Genomic DNA, 19,858 nt, shown 5'->3' with positions numbered 1-19,858 from the left:
TTGCTGGCTACGGTTTCATGGCAACAGTTTTGTGGCGTTACCATATCCTGCAGCAAAAACAAAGGGCGAAGGTGGTGTGGTGCTGGTGGTGGTGTCGTCTACGGATGCATTAAAAGTTGTAAATAATTTTTTGTTTTATCTCTTCAAGCATGGTAACCGGTTAGTGTCAGTTGTAGCTTTTGACCAGAGAAAAACTTCATAAATTTACACTGATGGCATTTGTCAGCCAGCAACAAATTGAACTTTTAATGGTGTTTTTTTTTTTTCTTTAATTGCTCCAGCAAAATGATGGCGAAAGGCACTTCCACTCATCATCGTTTGCAATGTGCACAGCCGTGTATGTTTGCTATGATATCGAAATGCCAGCCTGAGGCGACACGAGTACGTGTGTCATAACTCTGATGCCATATTTCAGCAATCGCTTTTATTTGAAAATTAAAAATATTTGCACAACTCTTCGTTTGTCGTTTTTTCTCTTTATTTAAATTTCCTTTTTTTTTTTTTGAGTGTAAGTGTATTGAACGGCACAGCCAACTGCGATTATCCTTTTGGCCAATGAACAAAAAAATGCTTGTCCATATTTGCAGTTTTTTTCAAATCTTTCTGCACGTTGCAAGTTGTAATGGCAGACTCAATAAATGTTTACTTTGACAACGCCGTTGACTTTTTATGATTGAATTATAACTTAATGCTCTTGCATTTGGCAATAGGTTGTTGGCACTGACATTTGAGTAGCATCCATTTAGTTTTTTTTTGTTTTATTTGCTGATACAAAAAACAAACAACAAAAAGTTTGCATACTTGTTGGATGTTTGATTGCGTTGTCACAAACAGATTGTGTCAATTTAAGCAAATATCAAATCTACTTAGTATTGAGTATGAAAACAAAATTCGAAGCGCAAAACATGATGCGCTTGATATGGGAAAAAAATTTGTACATATTTGGTTATATGTTTAACATTCAAACTGCCATGGTGAGGTATGGCAAAAATACTGTAAAGTGACAAACTCAATTTTAGATATTAAATTTGCCATTACTTTCTGATGTTTATGCTGTCCATATAGTTACAAATATATTGGCAGTTTTAGCAATGTTTCAATATTTGCATGGCAGGTTTGGGTGGAGACCATGTGGGCATCATGCAGGGCAGATATTGGCAAAATACGACAATCGTGGCTATTGAGAGCGACAATATTTTCTCACATTTACACACACGCAGAGGGAAATATGTAAGCAAGAACTGCAAAAAAGTTTGCTGTAACAGCAGAAAGTCTGCTGAGAATGGGACATTTGTAATTTCTTGCTAAAACAGCAAACATTTTGCGCTGTTTGAAAAATGATAAAAAAACGAGTTAAAAGGCATTAAGTTCGGCCGGGCCAAACTTTGGATACCCACCATCTCGGGTATATATGTAAACCCCCTTTCGTCACAATCCGATGAAAATTGGATAACTTATGCACCCACATTCGGCACGGACTTTGAGTGGTCTTATAAATATAAGCCACTGTTGAATTTTGTATTTAAAATTTCAACAAAATCGGGTAATAAATAAAGCTTTTATGAGCTTCAGACCCTTAACCGGCATATCGGTCTACAGGGTGGCTGATGAATATTGCTACAATGATGAATATTGCTACATTTTTTTTTCGGTGTATGGAATACATTTTTCTTTTATTCATGTTAAATTAAATTATTAAATTAATTATTAAATTATTATTAATTAAATTAATTAATTAATTAATTAAATTAATTATTAAATTATTATTATTAAATAGAAAAAAAGTTATTACATTTTTTTTTGGTAGCGGCTTTCATCAGCCACCCTGTATATAGCTATAGCTATATCTAAATACAGTCCTATTTTTACCATATTTGGGTCGGATGTCGAGGGTTTAAAGTAACCTGCTGTTGCAAATTTCAGCGAATTGGAGTAATAAATAGAGCTTTTATGGGCTTCAGACCCTTTATCGGGAGATCGGTCTATATGGTAGCTATATCTAAATAAGGTCCGATCTGAACCATATTTGGGTCAATTATCGGGAAGCCCACTGTTTTAAATTTCAGCAAAATCTGATGAAAAAGAAAGTTTTTATGGGCATTAGACTCTTTATCGGAAAATCGGTCTATATAGCAGCTATATCTAAATATAGTCCGATCTCAACCATATTTACGTCAGATGTCGAGAGGCTTAAAATAACCCACCGTTTTAAATTTCAGCGAAATCGGATAAAAAATAAAGCTATTATGGGCTTCAAACCCTTTATCGGCAGATCGGTCTATATGGCAGCTATAACTAAATATAGGCCGATCTGAACCATATTTGGTTGGGAGGCTTAAAACTATGCACTATTCCAAATTTCAGAGAAATCGGATAAAGAATAAAGCTTTTATGAGTTTCAGACCCTTTATCGGGAGATCATTCTATATTGCAGCTATATCTAAATATAGTCCGATCTGAACTATATTTGGGTCCTATGTTAGGATACCTCAAATTACTCATTGTTTCAAATTTCAGCGAAATCGGATAAAACATTAAGCTTTGATGGGCTTCAGACCCTTTATCAGCAGATCAGTCTATATTGCAGTTATATCTTAATATAGTCAGATCTGAACCATATTTACGTCAGATGTCGGGAAGCTGAAAATAATCGACAGTTTTAAATTTCAGCGAAATTGGATAAAAAATAAAGCCTTTATGGGCTTCAGACCCTTTATCGGGAGATCGGTCTATATGGCAGCTACATCTAAATTTAGTCTGATCTGAACCATATTTGTTTCAGTTGTCGGGAAGCCTTAAACTATTCACTGTTTCAAATTGCAGCAAAATCGGATGAAAAATTAATTTTTTATAGGCTTCAGACCCTTTATCGTCAGATCGGTCAATATAGCAGCTATATCCATATATGGTCCGATTTGGCCGTTTCAAGAACTTAACCAGCGTGCATCAAAAAGACGTATCTATGCCAAATTTCAGCTCAATATCTCAATTTTTGAAGCCTGTAGAGTGATTACAACATACGGACGGAGAGACGGATATACGGACAGACGGGCAGACGGACAGATACACTGACATCGGGTGGTTGGTGGTAGATGGTGAGTATTGTGGGGTAGTGGTCTGATCGGGAGGTCAGGGAATGCTATAGAAATGTTTGGCGTGCTGCTACACCTCCTCGTTATCCTAGTGGGAACATAGTCATTCACCGTGCAGAACATGGAGCCATCAATATGCTCTACAAAGCTATGTCCCGCTGGTCGTTACCTAGGGTAGATTGTGCCCAGACTGTAGGCCAATAATTTCGGACCTGTTAACTTGCCCACTAATTGGTACACAACTATCAACCAGAGGTATGTACACATTGTGTAGCTCTATCTCGACAGTACCCGAGCTGACTGCTATCCCCTTACATTACATGTAGAGGTCGACATTTGCCGACATTTATGAGGTACTACGACAGGTAAAAACTTCCCCCTGTAAAAGGTTGTCGCACTGCGGTACGTCATTCGGACTCGGCTCTAAAATGGAGATTCCTTATCATTGAGCTTAAACTTGAATTGGACAGCACTCATTGATATGGACGAAGTTCGCCCATGTTCCTCTTAAGTACATGGGCAAATTTGCATTTGCAAGGGATGGCAGATCGATATTTCGAGGTGTTACAAACGAAGATATACCCCATCCTATGGTGGTGGGTATAAAAATATTACAACTCATTACTGTGGCAAATATTTCAGTTTTATACCCTCCACCATAGGAAGGGGTATACTAATTTCGTCATTCTGTTTGCAACACCTCGAAATATGCGTCTAAGACCCCATAAAGTAAATATATATTCTTGATCGTTACGTCATTTTAAGTCGATCTAGCCATGTCCGTCCGTCTGTCCGTCTGTCCGTCCGTCCGTCTGTCCGTCTGTCCGTCTGCCTGTCGAAAGCACCCTAACTTTCGAAGGAGTAAAGCTAGCCGCTTGAAATTTTGCAAAAATACTTCTTAATAGTGTAGGTTGGTTGGGATTGTAAATGGGCCATATCGGTCCATGTTTTGACATAGCTGCCATATAAACCGATCTTGGGTTTATTTGGCAATTGGGTTTGGGTTTGGCAATTCTTATCCGATTGGAACGAAATTTTGCACGTAGTGTTTTGGTATCACTTCCAACAACTACGCTAAGTATGGTTTACATCAGTCCATGTTTCGATATAGCTGCCATATAATCCGATCTTGGGTCTTGACTTCTTGAGACTCTAGAGGGCGCATTTCTCAACCGATTTTATTCAAATTGTGCACTTAGTACTTTGATATCACTTCCAACAACTGTGCTAAGTATGATTCAAATCGGTTCATAATCTGGTACAGCTGCCATATAAACCGATCTTGGGTCTTGACTTCTTGAGCCACTAGAGGGCGCAATTTTTATCTGATTTGGCTGAAATTTTGCATGGGGTGTTTTATTGTGACTTTCAATAACTGTGCAAAGTATGGTGTAAATCGGTATATAACCTGATATAGCTGCCATATAAACCGATCTGGGGTCTTGACTTCTTGAACCTCTAGAGGGCGCAATTCTCATCCGATTTTGCTGAAATTTTGTACAACAGCTTCTCTCATGACCTTCAACATACGTGTCTAATATGGTCTGAATCGATCAATAGCTTGATTCAGCTCCCATATAAACCTATCTCCCGATTTTGCTTCTTGAGCCCCTACAAGGCGAAATTCTTATCAGAGTGAACTGAAATGTTACGCAATGACTTTTACAATGTTCAGCATTCATTTATGGTCCGAATCGGACTATGATTTGATATATCTTCAATAGCATAACAGTTCTTGTTCAATATTCTATGTTTGTCTAAAAACAGATACCGCGCATAGAACTCGACAAATGCGATCAATGGTAGAGGGTATATAAGATTCGGCCAGGCCGAACTTAGCACGCTCTTACTTGTTTACACTATTTATTACATCATGCTGGATCCTCAAATATCATGATTATTAATGCCCTACTCTGCCTTGGTAATTTTTTTCCTACAATATGATATTCATATTTTTCACTTTAATGTATGCAAACGAAAAATTTAATTTGTAAAATTGTGCATATTTTCGAAACTTATGGCGCATAGTAGTGCAACACCCAAAAGACCCACCAATATTTGTTTCCTTCCTTTTGCTGGTCCTTATCATAGTTGCCTTTTGCCATGCACTCTGTTAAGGCGTGGGGTTGATATAGGCACATGAGTATGCATGCACACCTCGCCATCATTGCAAAAGGGTTTTTGAGTCAGACACTGTTTAAGTTGAACATAAAAAAATTGCAAGGCATAAATTCAGCAGAGATAAGAAGAAATGCCCAATTGGATGGAACAGAACAGAACAATTTAAAATGTGCATATTTAACTGTTGTTCAATGAGGTAAATCTTGGTGCAGGATGAAGGGCAGAGACAGAAATGAAATAAACGACCACAATACTGTCACTGTTTGGCAAAACCAGTGAAGCGTCGTAAGAAACCTCAATTTCCGTGGAAATATTTAACTTTTGTTGTGCCACTGTTGTGTTGTGGGGGGGGGGGGGGGCAAATATGGAGCTCTTGCTTTCGTTGTGGCATTTGAGCCTTTAAATATATAAATGTTAAAGTGAAAAAAATAATGCAAATTTATAATGGAATTTTAAGCAAGAGCATTTGGAAAGGGGTTACACTCGAAAAAAAAAATCTATGTTATATTCAAAGAAAATCTTGAAGGCCTAAATTGGGGGTTATGATCATTAATGTGCAACCCAGGAGCATCCTTCTTAGAAAATAAAATTGAGCCGATCGAGTCAATATAAATCTCAAATTTCTCTGAGGATGGTTAAATCCATATCGTTTGGGTGCCGGACCAAAACGGAGTAAGGGGGAATGAAACAGCAGACGATTTGTCAATGAAGGCCAGAGGACTGCCGTCATTAAACTTGGTTAGCCCGAAGCCTTTCGGGTCGACGCAATCTGAGTTAAGGGCCTGGGCGACGATAGCGCATGCAACCCTGTGGAGCGGAAATGGTCGGTATGACGGCGAAAATCCTATGGGGGGATCCAGATCGTAAGAAGACGAGGCCATTAATGAAAGGTAGTAAGAAGGAGGTCAGCATAGCTATTTGTATCATGAGGGGACACATGAGAATACGAGCTGAATTATATGGGCGGGTAGGGGCACCTCCTCTTTACCCTAATTTTTAAAAACTCAAGATTCCAGATATCAGTATTGGAATTCAAGCGAAATTTTAGTTATACTCTTATAGTGACCCCAAAACAAATAAAAGCGTGCCAAATTCGGAATCTTGGAAACCCACCGAACCGATATGGCCCATTTGAAATCCCCAACGACCGACGATCTTGGGTCTTGACTTTTTCGGTCTCTAGAGGGCGCAATTCTTATCCGATTGCAATGAGAGTTTGCACAACGTGTTTTGTTATGATTTCCAATAACTGTGCCAAGTATGGTTCAAATCGATTCATAACCTGATATAGCTGCCATACAAACCGATCTGGGATCTTGACTTCTTGAGCCTCTAGAGGGCGCACTTCTTATCCGATTGAAATAAGATTTTGCACAACGTGTTTTGTTATGATATCCAACAACTGTGCCATGTATGGTCCAAATCCGTCCATAACCTGATATAGCTGTCAGATAAACCGATCTTGGGTCTTGACTTCTTGAGCCTCTAGAGGGCGCAATTCTCATCCTATTGGAAGGAAATTTTGCACGACGCGTTTTGTTAAGTTTTTCAACAACTGTGCCAAGTATGGTTCAAATCGGTCCATGACTTGATATAGCTGTCATATAAACCGATCTGGGATCTTGACTTCTTGAGCCTTTAGAGGTCGCAATTATTATCCGATTGGAATGAGATTTTGCACAACGTGTTTTGTTATGATATCCAATAAATGTGCCAAGGATGGTTCAAATCCGTCCATACCCTGATATAGCTGCCATATAAACCGATCTTGGGTCTTGATTTTTTAAGCCTCCAGATGGCGCAATTCTTATCCGATTGGAATGAGATTTTGCACAACGTGTTTTGTTATGATATCCAACAACGGTGCCAAGTATGGTTCAAATCGGTTTATAACCTGATATAGCTGCCATATAAACCGATCTGGGATCTTGACTTCTTGCAAATGGGCCTAACCGGTTAGCTGTAGCTGCCACATAAACCAATCTCTTGGTTGTATTTCTTAGGCCTCTAAATGGCGCATTTATTACCCATTTTGGCTGCAATTTCGCTTATGCCATTGCTCCATTTGTGTCAGCAATTGTCTAATAATGGCCGTGTACACGCGGGAAATCATTCGCACTTCCTCGCTCCTCGCTTTTTATCGTGCTTTCCCCTGCAGAAGTAGAAGTAGTTATATGCGCTTGACAAATAGTTTCCCATATAGCTGTTCCAAGAGCATTCCAAGTTTTGCTCGAGTGTACCCCAAGCGTTACAACCTCAACCACCAAGCAAACCACGTTCTTAGACGACAAACGAATTTTTTTTTTACATCTTAAAGCCTCCTCCAACATCCTTCAAGCGCCCTCTTACACCACAATTGAGGTTGCCATTTTTTTTTCTGCGGGTGCCATTCGTTAGGAGTTGTGTGCGTGTGTGTGTGTGTTTTTCTTTTTCGTTTCAAACAAAGTCAGTTTACTTTTGGTTGGTACCCAGCTCCTTTGGTGGTGTCCCCAATGCTAAGGTTGCTTTGGCATTCTCCTGGGGTGGCATTCCATTTGGAAAAAGCCTTCCAGCAGTCGACAACATCACAGTAACCCAAATGTGGTAGCATAGCTGAGGCGGCATCTTTTTTTGCAGTGCGATTGCCCTGAGTTTTGATTCCTGTTGAGTGTTTTGTTGTTGTTTGTTGTGGTATAATTGTTTTCAGGGGTTTCATTTGCATTTCTATTTAGACCCGGTTAGCGTATAACTGTCAGTGTGGTTTATATGTGTCTATCTACCACTACTATTTTCGCAAATTAAGCCAACCTCAAGTTGGGGGGGGGGGGGGGCTAGAGAGAAATATTTATGGAATTTTAATTGCCCCCCCCTAGTTAAAGGATGTTTTGGAGGCATTGCTGCTTTGTTGCCATTGGTAGAAAGAGAAACAAGAAGAGGGCCCACCAAATTAATGGCATTGCCTATACCCTTTGAAGCCACAAATAACCGCAATGAAAAAAAAATTAATTAGTTTTTAGGAAGGAAGCAAGCAAAAAGCATTCTTCTTTTTGATATTTTCCAGATCATGCCAAAAATTGTATAACTTAATTAATAAATGACAGCTCAAAGGGTTTGAATGACTATAATAATGAACAGTGGGTGTACAGTTGGCAATTTAAAAATATAAAAAAAACAGCAACAAATGCTTGCAAATAATTATGTAATGGCGAATTCGTTCGTTTTTACGTTCTTCAAGTGCCTTTTTCAGGCTATCAAACCTACATGCCTTCGTAAAGGCTCCGGCAGCATTTAATCCCATTTTGATTGCGCCATCAGGCAATTGAAAATCCTTTTGTTTGTGTAATTCTTTATTAATTTAATTATGCCCTTAAAATACTACTTATTATTTATTTTTATATGTTTGGCTGCGTTTGTGTGTGTGTGTGTGCGTGTTTAATCAAGAAAAGTACTGCGGTGAGTATGAGTAATTATAATTTATTTGCGTATAAGTGATTTTAAATTAATATCAATTCATATTACTCATACTCATGCAGTGCTAGGCCAATAACTTTCCTTTATAAAATTATAAAAGGGCATTAAATATGTGCTGATAAGATGTCAATGTTTAAATTCTACAACAAAATTATCCCATGCCTAAAAATGGAAAATAATTCAAAAGTTTAGGTGCCGCAAAAAGTTGTATTTATAGAAAGTTGGAGCTTTATGCTCAAGAGACAAAATATTGGCGACATCATGTCAATTACATTTACTCTCCAAAGTCAAATTTTAGAAAAAAATGACTTTGGAGAGTAAAAACGACTCCAAGCCAAATTTGATGAAGTTCGAACCAAAATGGTGGCTCCTACAGCCTTAATAGTTCAAATCGGATGAAAGATATAAATGGAAGCTATATCAAAATCTGAATCGATTTTGATGAAATTTTCCAGATATGTTAAGATAGGTAGCAAAACAGTACGTGGCAAATTTTGTGCAGATCGGTTGAAAATTGTAGCTCCTACGGCCATTTAAGTGCAAATCGGGCGATACGTATATGTTGGAGCTATATCTGAATCTGAGCCGACTTTTATGAAGTTTTGCACACATATGAAGACGTCAAATAAAGCACCTCATGCAAAATTTTGTAAAGATCGGGCCAAAATTGTGGCTTCTACAGCCTTAAACGTCCATTTCGGATGAAAGATATATATGGGAGCTATATCTAAATCTGAACCGATTTTTATGAAATTTTGCACACATATTAGGACGTCAAATAAAACACCTCGCGCAAAATATTTTACAGATCGGACTAAAACTGTGGCTTCTACAGTCTTAAAACTCCATATTGGGTGAAAGATATATATGGAAGCTATATCTAAATTTGAACCGATTTTTATGAAATTTTGCACATACATTGAGATTTCTTAAAAACAACTCCACGCCAAATTTGGTGAAGATCGGACGAAAATTGTGGCTTCTACAGCATTAATAGCTGAAATCGGATGAAAGATATATATGGGAGCTATATCTAAATCTGAATCGATTTTGATGAAATAGATATGTTAAGATCGGTAACGAAACAGTTTGTGGCAAATTTTGTGCAGATCGGTTGAAAATTGTAGCTACTACGGCCATTTAAATGCAAATCGGGTGATACATATATATGGGAGCTATATCTAAATCTGAGCCGATTTCTATGAAATTCTCCAGTTAAATTGAGAGTCATAAGAATATATTTCCCTCAAAATATCGAGAGAAGCGGTTAAAAAATGAGCACTTTCAATATTGCAATATTTCTCAAAATCGGACAAACATATACGTGGGAGCTATACCTAAATGTGAACCGATTTCGAACAAATTTCTCAGATTATGTGGCGGTTGTCGAGGAAAGCGTTTTGCAAAATTTTGTGGTAAGATGGGTCAATAAATGCGCTTGCTGTGACTCAAGAAGTTAAAATCGGGCGATATATATATTGGGTTGCCCAAAAAGTAATTGCGGATTTTTTAAAAGAAAGTAAATGCATTTTTAATAAAACTTAGAATGAACTCTAATCAAATATACTTTTTTTACACTTTTTTTCTAAACCAAACAAAAAGTAACAGCTGATAACTGACAGAAGAAAGAATGCAATTTCAGAGTCATAAGCTGCGAAAAAATTTGAGACGAGACCTGGGATCAGTCCCCATCACCAGAGGACGTTTCCAGGGAGAGGTTTGAGAACTGTGTCATTTCCCTTAGGGTAACACACGTTTCGTCCATTGTGATACCAGAGGAACAGAAGATGGAAGATGCCTTCTAGTTCCTACAGTTGATCAATACAGATCGCTTTAAAAAGCCCAATAACTTGCGAGTGTTCACATCCGCTAAATCAGACTGGTTCTCAAAGAAATGAAAACCTAAAGTGGAACTCCTTCTAACTGCTGGTGCGGGACACACACACACAGAAGGGGTTGCATAATCTCTTCTTAGTCGATTTCCCTACAGCTTCTGTAAAAGTCGTTGCTGGCAACCTTCAGTCTGTCAGCATGTTTTCCGATCCGACCTGTCATGACGGACACAATGAGTGAGACGTCTGTTCTCTTTAAGTCTAGATGAGGCCACATAATTTTGGAATGCTCACAGCCCCCTCTTTGTGACCATCTGTCATTCCTTGCCTTTCGGGCCTGCGGCTGAAAACTTAGCTTACATGTCGCTAGAGGCATACCCACAGATTCCAGTATCCCTGGAATGTGTTGGGTAATTCCTAGTCTCGCAAGCTCGCCCGCTTTAAAATTCCCTGGGATATCTCTGTGGCCCGGCACCAAGAACAGATGAATTTTGAGCTGTCCATCCATCTCGTTGAGAGATCGCTCTCCAGGGATATATAGTGGCTGCCTGGCTGTCTGAGAAGATATTTATCCCAATCGTCGCAATGACGCTATTGCGTCTGATTGATACACACTGCAGTGGTCGACTGACCTTTTCGATAAGACCAGTTCTAGATCTTTAGAGTTCACCCCAAATCCCACCTGGTCGTTTAGTTTGGAACCATCCGTATAGAAACTCCATGTAACTTCTGTTATCGTGGATATCGTAGTTCCAATCGGTTCTGTCAGGAATAGTGGTACAGCATTTTTTTTATCAAAACGCGGCTCAGGTAGGGTGTAATCCAAACTGCCTGGAACATCGCATATTATATGAAGGATAACACAGTGGCCATAGCCACCAAATGATCAATGAGTAAGCTCCCTTCAAACTCATCGCAGTTGTCGCAGTAAATTGTCCAGCCACAATGTTCAAAGGCATAAGATGTAACATTAAATTCAGTGCATCAGATGGTGTCGTCCTCAGTGAGGCTGTATTGACTATTGAACAGTAGGTGGACTTTTGAAGCGCCGTCCACCACACCACAACACCATATAGCATTATAGGTCTGACAACTGCAGTATATACCCAATGCATGACACACAGTCTAAACCCCCATCTTTTGCCAATGGCTCTCTTGCAGGTATATATGGCAAGAGTTGCCTTTTTTGCCCTTTCCCAAATGTTGGATTTGAAGTTCAATTTCCTGTCCAGCAAAACACCCAGGTATTTTGCGCTTTCTGTAAACGGAACATTCTCTCCACCCAAGGAGACAGTGGCCAGGTGGGCAACTTGTGTCTTCTACTGAAAATAACTACTTCTAACAGATTTGCACCTAGAAGCCTATGGAAGCCTACTTTGCTGTTGCACGTAGAGCTTCCTGAAGTATATCCCTTAGAGTGCTGGGAAACTTTACACTTACCGCAATTGCCACGTCATCAGCAAACGCGACCACTTTTATACCTTTTTTCCCAGAGACAATAATATATTGTAAATGGCTTTATCCAAAGTTGAGGAGACAGTACACCTTCCTGAGGTGTTCCTCGGCTGAACCAACCTGCCCTAATGCATCTTTTGGTAAGTAAGTTATTAATAAACTTCTTACGTTAGAGTTGATGCCTAAAAACTCCAACTCCTTCATGACTGACGCACCTTCAATGTCAAGAAATGCTACCATTGTATATTCCTTGACAGCGGGAGAACGCTCTATGTAGCCGACTGGGTCGTGAAGGACTGTTTCAATGGATTTGCCTTTATATGAATGCTGCTGCGACTGCAAGCGATCTCCAGGGATCTTTGCCTTTGATATGTTTCTATCATCCTCTCAAGAGTCTTCAGCATAAAGGATGACAGACTAATAGGACGAAAATATTTCGCCTTTGTGTGGTAGGGTTTTCCTGCTTTCGGAATGAAAATGACCTTCGTGTTCCTCCTTCCCATAGGTATAAATGACATTTTGATGCAAGCAGAATATATCTCCCTAAACCAGGGAACCAGTCTATTAGACACAGCTTGTAATTCAACCGGTGATACATCATCAGGGTCTGGCGACTTAAAGCAGTCAAGCAAGCCAAATAAAGCTTTTATGGCAATATGTGGATATGTGCTGATATATTTTCATGACTGAGTGTTTGGCGGTACCACCTGCTCCCTATAACTCCCCTCAATCGAACATATTTACCAACCAACCAACGAAATTGATACCCACTTTCGGGACCAATTTGCTGGGGGTCTACCCCTTTACCCAAAACTCCCCACAAACAGCAATTATTTAATGACCATCGAAATATGGGGCTCAAATAAAGGTATTTGGGAGCAGAATACGAATGTGATATCCAAATTTGGGACCATGTATTTGGGGCACCTCGCCTTGCCCAAAACACCCCCAAAGAGTGAGTACAGTAATTAACCGACCATGGCAATATGTGGCTCAAATGAAAAGTATTTGAGATTAGAAAACGAATTGGATAACCAATTTTTTAGCCCAAGTTTTTGAGGGACACTTCATCCAATAAACATACCTTAAACCAAGGGCAATATTGGGTATGGTATTTGAATGCTTGAATTTATGAATGAAAGAATTTATGCTTATATTTTTTTCTAGGCTTAGTATCTGGGGGACCACCTCACACCCGAAAAAAAAAAACTCTAAATCGGACATACATATTTACCTATCATGGCAATATGGGGCTTAAATGTGAGGTATACATTTGCAAAGACAGTTTTGTTCCATACAAAATTAAAGAAGGTGCAGCGGAGTGGACCCGGTTCAGCTAGTCTCGATATTCTGAATCGAACTAGCCATGTCCGTCCGTCCGTCCTCCCGTCCGTCTGTGGAAATCACGATAGCGTGCGAACGCATAAAGTTATCCACTTGAAATTTTGCGCAGATATTTAATATTGATGTAGGTCGTTGAGGATTGCAAATGGGCCATATCGGTTCAGATTTAGATATAGCTCCCATATAAACCCATCTCCCGTTTTGACTTCTCGAGCCCCTGGAAGCTGCAATTTTCATCCGATTTGGCTGAAATTTTGTATATAGTATTCTGTTATGACTCCCCACGAATGTTCTAAGTACGGTCCATATCGGTCAAGAACCTGATATAGCTCCCGTATAAACCGATCGCCCGATTTGACTTCTTGAGCCCCTGGAAGCTGCAATTTTCATCCGATTTGGCTGAAGTTTTGCACACAGTTTTCTGTTATGACTCCCAACGAATGTTCTAAGTACGGTCCATATCGGTCAAGAACCTGATATAGCTCCCATATAAACCGATCGCCCGATTTGACTTCTTGAGCCCCTGCAAGCTGCAATTTTCATCCGATTTGGCTGAAATTTTGTATATAGTATTCTGTTATGACTCCCCACGAATGTTCTAAGTACGGTCCATATCGGTCAAGAACCTGATATAGCTCCCGTATAAACCGATCGCCCGATTTGACTTCTTGAGCCCCTGGAAGCTGCAATTTTCATCCGATTTGGCTGAAGTTTTGCACACAGTTTTCTGTTATGACTCCCAACGAATGTTCTAAGTACGGTCCATATCGGTCAAGAACCTGATATAGCTCCCATATAAACCGATCGCCCGATTTGACTTCTTGAGCCCCTGCAAGCTGCAATTTTCATCCGATTTGGCTGAAATTTTGCATGTAGTGTTCTGTTATGACTCCCAACAACTGTATCAAGTATGGTTCAAATTGGTCTTTAACCTGATATAGCTCCCATATAAACCGATCGCCCGATTTGACTTCTTGAGTCCCTGGAAGCTGCAATTTTCATCCGATGTGGCTGAAATTTTGCATATAGTGTTCAGTTTTGACTCCCAACAACTATGTCAAGTATGGTTTAAATCGGTCTATAACCTGATGTAGCTCCCATATAAACCGATCTCCCGATTTGACTTCTTGAGCCCCTTGAAGCCTCAATTTTCATCCGATTTGGCTGAAATTTGCCTGATTTGGCTGAAATTCAAATCGGTCTTTAACCTAATGTAGCTCCCATATAAACCGATCGCCCGATTTGACTGCCTGAGCCCGCGATTTCTATCCGATTTGGCTGAAATTTTATGTTATGCGCCTCAACCACTTTGCCAAGTACGGTCCAAATCGGTCTATAACCAGATATAACTCCCATATTCTAGCACAAACCATGGTGGTGGGTTCCCAAGATTCGGCCCTACCGAACTTGGCACCCTTTTACTTGTTTCATTTTTCTGTAAAATAACAAAAAATTGAGTAAAGTCCTTTTCATACTAAGCCACCGACATGTAAATAGACCCTGGCTTTGTGAAGTATTCACAGTTTATCCGGGCAAAAATTAACGCCACATTATTTATCCACCATTTTTAATTGAATTTCCAAACAAATACAGCTTAAGCCACACCTATGGCAAGCAATTAAACACCATTGGGCCCTGCGGTGTTCTCATGAAACTTTATTTTGAAGTTTCGCTCATTTCGAATGCAAATGAAGGCATATCGAATTATTACAAATTAAATACCATTTTCCACAACAATTGCATTGTAAATCGAGTAATGGACATAAATTCTTAAGCTGCCATGACATGATGACTTATCCTTCAGTCATGCCAACCAGCTTGATAACCATCATTGTCGGCATTAAATTGTAAATCCCCATATGCCAGGCCGAGGTAGTAATATCATGGCCCAACTACCTACCTACCTACCTAGCCACCAACTACCTGGCCAACGAAGAGCTTTGCTAACATGGCCAATTTATTAATTATTTGTACAACTGTGTCGCATGGCAATCAAAACACTCCATCATAACTGCACGCATAAACTTAGATACGTTATTGTGAGCGGATGGACATAAATCCTCAAATTAATGACGGAGGATGTTTTACGAATGGCATTGAGTCGATATGATTGTGGTTATTACTGTTGTCGTTGTTGTTGTTGGCATAATTATATTTTTGCCATAACAGTATTAAATATTTACTGGGTGCCTTGCCGAAACCAAAGAGTACTACCGCTCAGGCGTGGCGTCTATGGGGTTAATCCTCTTTGGCCCGCTTTCAATGGAGGGGACAACATTGCAACTATTGTTGGCCCAAAGTCCAATGTGCACTTGGGTTGGATGCATTCCGTGCCTGTGGCTACAACTAACCACTACCAGCGAGTGTTTTGTTAGAAAATAAATTATAAATTCTTAATGCGGCTGTTAGCGGCGGTTATTAGCGAAAATTTACCATAAATAAAGCATACGTTGCATTGGCAATTTGTGTCGCACCGACAGCCTACCTACCTACCTACCCACCTGGCTGAGTGCTTATGTTTTGGCCCGAAACTAATAAAAGCTTATCTAAATGCACCATAAAACGACATGTGAATGTAGTTAAGCTAAGCTAACCATGGCAAACGCTAAAACGGAAGCAAAATTTTCACCGGCCAACACAAAACAATGGCCAACCAAGTTATGGCGACCTTGTACAATTACTCGCTGGCATGGTGTTACTATGTTGCCTGACATTCACAGAACAATTAGAGAGGGGCTAAATGTATGCGCCACATTTAAAATGGCATACGAATTAAATTTTGATTTATTTATGTGGATTTTTAAAGAAGTTTCTCCAAGCAATTGGGAATAAGTGGAGAGTTTTATATGGGGTATTGATAACACGGGGATGAGGTTAATGTTTAAAAGTCTACAATTATAACTCTTTTTGAGGACACATTGAGCAAGCGAAGGGTTTATTGCCTACAATTCAATCGCAGGTTGTTTTGCCAAATAATCAACTATGAATCCAAGATTTTGGAATGGGTACCAAAGTTAATTATTGGCTCACATTAGGGTTTAACAAGTAAAAAGGCGTTAAGTTCGGCCGGGTCACCACCTCGGCTATATATGTAAACCAGCTTTCATCAAAATCCAACCCTTGACATCGAATTGAAATATTATATCGAAATATGATCCGATTTAGACCAAATATTGGGTTGCCCAAAAAGTAATTGCGGATTTTTTAAAAGAAAGTACATGTATTTTTAATAAACCTTAGAATGAACTTTAATCAAATATACTTTTTTAACACTTTTTTTCTAAAGCAAGCCAAAAGTAACAGCTGTTAACTGATAGAAGAAAGAATACAATTACAGAGTCACAAGCTGTGAAAAAATTTGTCAACGCCGACTATATGAAAAATCCGCAATTACTTTTTGGGCAACCAATACTAATAAGTACAAGTCATTGTTCATATACAACATGGATATAGAAAAGCCTAACATAAGTCAATGTGTCAAATTTCAGTTAAATCGTATTATAAATGCGTCTTTTTTGGGGCCAAGACTTTACATCGAGAGCTCGGTCTATATAACAGCTATAGGCAAATCTGGACCGATCTGAGTCATATTGAAGAAGAATGTGTAAGGGCTTAACACAACTCACTGTCCCGAATTTCAGCAAAATCAGATAATAAATGTGGCTTTTATGGGCCTAAGACCCTAAATCGGAGGAACGGTCTATATGGCAGCTATATCCAAATCTGGACCGATCTTAGCCAAATTGACGAAGAATGTCGAAGGGCCTAACACAACTCACTGTCCCAAATTTCAGCAAAATCAGGTAATAAATGTGGCTTTAATGGGCCTAAGACCCTATATCGGAGGAAGGTCTATATGGCAGCTATATTCAAATCTGGACCAATCTGGGCCATATTGACGAAGGATGTCAAAGGGCCTAATACAACTCACTGTCCCAAATTTCAGCAAAATCAGATAATAAATGTGGCTTTTATGGGCCTAAGACCCTAAATCGGAGGAACGGTCTATATGGCAGCTATATCCAAATCTGGACCGATCTGAGCCAAAGTGACGAAGGATGTCGAAGGGCCTAACACAATTCACGGTCCCAAATTTCAGAAAAATCGGATAATAAATGTGGCTTTTATTGGCCAAAGGCCCTAACTCGGAGGATCGGTCTATATGGGGGCTATATCAAGATATTGTCCGATATAGCCCATCTGCAAGCCTAACCTGCTTATGGACAAAAAAATCTGTGCAAAGTTTCAGCTCAATATCTCCATTTTTAAAGACTGTAGCGTGATTTCAACAAGCAGACGGAGGGACATGTCTAGATCGTCTTAGATTTTTACGCTGATCAAGAAAATATATACTGTATAGGGTCGGAATTGGATATTTCGATGCGTTGCAAACGGAATGACAAAATGAATATACCCCCATCCTTCGGTGGTGGGTATATAAAAGCCTCAATTTTTGTTCGATTTGGTCGAAATTTTGCACATTGTATTCTGTAACGTCTTCAAACAACTGTACTGAATATGATGAAAATCGGTCATGAACCTGATATAGCTCCCATATGAATCGATCTGCCGATTTGACTTCCTGAGCCTCCGGAAGCCTCAATTTTCATCCGATTTTGGTGAAATTTTGCATGTAGTCTTCTGTTACAACTTCCAACAGCTGTACTCAATATGGTGCAAATCGGTCATGAACCTGATATAGCTCCCATATAAACCGATTTCCCGATTTGACTTCTTGAGCCTCTGGAAGCCTGAATTTTTGTTCGATTTGACTGAAATTTCGCACATTGTGTTCTGTTACGTTTTCAAACAACTGTACTCAATATGGTACAAATCGGTCTTGAACTTGATATAGCTCCCATATAAACCGATTTCCAGATTTGACTTCTTGAGCCTCTGGAAGCCTCAATTTTTGTTCGATTTGGCTGAAATTTTGCACATTTTGTTCTTATATGGCTCCAAGCAACTGCACCAAGTACGGTCTAAATCTGCCAAGAACCTGATATAGCTCCCATATAAACCGATCTCCCGATTATACTTCTTGAGCCTCTGGAAGCCTCAATTTTTGTTCGATTTGGCTGAAACTTTTCACATTGTGTTCTGTTATAGCTCCAAGCAACTGCACCAAGTTCGGTCTAAATCTGCCAAGAACCTGATATGGCTTCCATATAAAGCGATCTCCTGATTTGACTTCTTGAGCCCCTGGAAGCCTCAATTTTCATTCGGTATTGCTGAAATTTTGCACAATGTGTTCTGTTACGTCTTCAAACAGCCGTACTCAATATGGTACAAATCGGTAATGAACCTGATATGGCTCCCATATAAACCGATTTCCCGATTTGACTTCTTGAGCCCCTGCAATCCCCAAGTTTTATCCGATCTGACTGAAATTTTGCACAAAGTGTTCTGTTACGACTTCCGACAGCTGTACTCAATATGGTGCTAATCGGTCATGAACCTGATATAGCTCCCATATGAACCGATCTGCCGATTTGACTTCCTGAGCCTCCGGAAGCCTCAATTTTCTTCCGATTTGACTGAAATTTTGCACATTGTGTTCTGTTACGTCTTCAAACAACTGTACTCAATATGCTACAAATCGGTCATGAACCTGATATAGCTCCCATATAAACCGATTTCCCGATTTGACTTCTTGAGCCTCTGGAAGCCTCAATTTTTGTTCGATTTGGCTGAAATTTTGCACATTGTGTTCTGTTATGACTTGCAACATCTGTGCCAAGTACGGTCTAAATCTGTCAATAATCTGATATAGCTCCCATATAAAGCTATCTCCCGATTTGACTTCTTGAGCCCCTGGAAGCCTCAATTTTCATTCGGTATTGCTGAAATTTTGCACAATGTGTTCTGTTATGTCTTCAAACAACTGTACTCAATATGGTACAAATCGGTAATGAACCTGATATGGCTCCCATATAAACCGATTTCCCGATTTGACTTCTTGAGCCCCTGCAATCCCCAATTTTTATCCGATCTGACTGAAATTTTGCACAAAGTGTTCTGTTACGACTTCCGACAGCTGTACTCAATATGGTGCTAATCGGTCATGACTCTGATATAGCTCCCATATAAACCGATCTCCCGATTTAACTTCCTGAGCCCCTGGAAGTTTCAATTTTTATCCGATTTGGCTGACATTTTGCACATTGTGTTCTTTAATGACTTCCAACAACTGTGCCAAGTACGGTCGAAATCGGTCAAGAACTTTATATAACTCCCATATAAACCGATCTCCCGATTTGCTTTCTTGATCCCTAACAAACCTCAATTCCAAATACGATTTGGCTGAAATTTTGCATATAGTGTCCTGTTATGCCTTTCAACAACTGGGCCAAATACGGTCCAAATCGCCCTCTAAGCAGATATAGCTCGCATGTTTTAGCAGAATCCATGGTGGTGAGTTCTCAAGTTTCGGCCCGTCCGAACATAGCACGCTTTTATTTGTTACTTATTATTTGTGTAATGGATGCAATTGTTTTGCTGTGTTTACTTACTGATTCTTCCTTTTGACTTTATGAGGTTCGGCAATGACATTGACATTCGCAA

Source organism: Stomoxys calcitrans, chromosome 4, assembly GCF_963082655.1.
Source record: "Stomoxys calcitrans chromosome 4, idStoCalc2.1, whole genome shotgun sequence".
Taxonomy (NCBI): Eukaryota; Metazoa; Arthropoda; class Insecta; order Diptera; family Muscidae; genus Stomoxys; species Stomoxys calcitrans.
The sequence above is the reverse complement of the archived record's forward strand: the minus strand, read 5'-3'. Positions refer to the sequence as shown.